Raw genomic sequence first — 2,285 nt, forward strand, 5'->3', positions numbered from 1 at the left:
TCAAGTCGCTAAACGCAATAAGATACACAGGAGCTCCCAGAAGGCCATGGGTTAACCCCTGCTGTGACCCCCGAGGCTCCTCCCCTCCCCGCGCTCTGCTGTGTTTCTGGAGCGGTGGACTATCCCGGGAAGAGCTGCGGAGAGACTCCGACCCAAGGCTTTAAAAGCTCCATAAACTGCCAATAAGAAATGAACAAGGGAAAAAGAAGGGGAAAAAAAGAAAAAAGAAGAGGTGTGGAGGAATGATAATCATGTTGACTGAACTCAGAGACATGGGCTCCAAAGCCAATGGGCTCAATTCCATTTCTATTTAAGATATGGGCTCAATTCCATTTCTACTCACAATTTAACAAGTCTACATTAAAAAAAATGATGGGAAATAAATCATGGATTTTTAAATATGTGAATTGAATTGCAGTTCAGCAATTGGATTTGAGTAGAGCCCAGCTGTGGTGGTCTCTGAGGTTTTGGTGGTGGGTGTTATTCTGTAACCCCCCCCAGCCCAGAGGGCACCAGGGTGAGGGCTTCAGCAGCGGGCGAAGGCCTTCTGCCTGGCACCCAGGCAATAACCACAACTCTGCCATTACAATGCCAACATGAGGGTAAATCAGGGCATTACTGCTCTCCATCCACTACTTCAATCAGTCTCTTTCTTTACCTCTTTTCATGTATTCCCCTCTCAATTTTCCTGACCCTCTCTCTCTCTCTCTGTCTGTGAATTGAAGACGCTGCTTTCTCCCGTGTCATATGACTTTAGTTTCCACAAAATGCTGATGTGTTTCTTTCTTGGTGTCATGTATCATGCTCTGGACGGAGCGAAGCATCTCTCAATGGTTATAATATGAACATTTGAGTGTAACATATTTAAAAACTTTTTTTTTTTTTAAAACAACCTATTTTGCCTGGCGAAAAGCCTATTCTTTTTTTTGTTTTCCCTTGTATTTGTTTACTGTCTGTGTGAATTGCCAGCTGGTCTTGGTACGGCCGGCCTGATAGCTCTTTAAAAGGCAATGCTCGTAGAGAGAAGGGTGTAACAGGACGGGGGGAGGGGGAGTACGACTGAGGGGGTGGGGGGGGCCTCTCTGTCCTCTCAGCAGCGGTGACTACCAGAGGCAGGGTGGTACTGTTCTACTGTTCTACAGTACGTCTGCCCTGCCGTGTAATTCAGGCACTTTAAGCCAGTGTGTGTTGTTTTAATCGTGTTCCGGTGATTGTATTAGCCTTTTCTCTACAGTCTCGCCCACTCTAAAGCCATTGCCGCGTGTGCCACAGTGCGACGCAGAGCTCTGTGTGTGTGTGTGTGTGTGTGTGAGAGAGAGTCGGAGTGAGAAAGTTTGACCTGGTGACTTTCCCCCATGGCCTACAACAGTTCCGTAGGGTCTATGGGTATTTACTCTAATCCATGCTGTTTGTGCTGTTGGCAGGTAGGCTGTGGTATGAAGGGAGAGGAGAGAGGGAGGGAGGGAGAGAAAGAGAGAAAAGAGGAATAAAGGGACAGAGAGAAAAACAGCTCCAGCTGCTAGTTCAGCCTGCCTGTATGTATTGGCCCTCTCATTCTAGTTTGATTCCACCCCCCCCCCTTTAGAGCTTGAGCCTGCCTTGTGGTGACAGATGGGCAGGGTTAGCACTTTTGGGACTAATTCCATTGGTTCATCTGTCTGCACCAGGAAAACCCAGTCGAGCACAGATACACAGATAGATAGGTATTTGAACCCAGGGCTTCGGTCAGAGCGAGATGGTGGTGTTCTCGCAGGATGATCACATGGGTGACCACATCACTCCTTACTAGGTTTGCCAACTTTCGCACTACCAAATACGGGGCACGATATGGTGTGCCACTGCTTGGGGACCGGGGGTTTGCAGTTGGCACGTTTACGCTATACGTACGCCTGTGATTGGATTAATAATACGGGACATGGGAGGTCCCGGAGGTCCAGCCCAAAATACGTAACATCCCGGCCAATACGGTACAGTTCGACAACCCTACTCCTTACCTCCACCAGACCTCTCACTTTCTATCCGTCTGTCCCTCTCCTAGTGTGAGTGTTCCTCTGGCCTATAGAGAGGTCATGACCCTTCAAGGGGGGTTTGGTCAGAAGGGCCAGAGTGTGTATAATCCAGAGGAGGAAAGGGGTTAGGGTGGGGGGGGCTAGGGGCTGGGGTTTCCCCTCTGTTGTGCCTATCTCTGCATGTTGCCAACCCAGGTGTACTTGTTCATATTGAGTGTGAAACAAGGTACTTGTCGTCAGACCCGTCCCCCCATGTTACAGTTCATAGCCGTGACA

This window comes from Nansenia antarctica (genome assembly GCF_963989245.1).
Source record: "Nansenia antarctica genome assembly, chromosome: 1".
Classification (NCBI taxonomy): Eukaryota; Metazoa; Chordata; class Actinopteri; order Argentiniformes; family Microstomatidae; genus Nansenia; species Nansenia antarctica.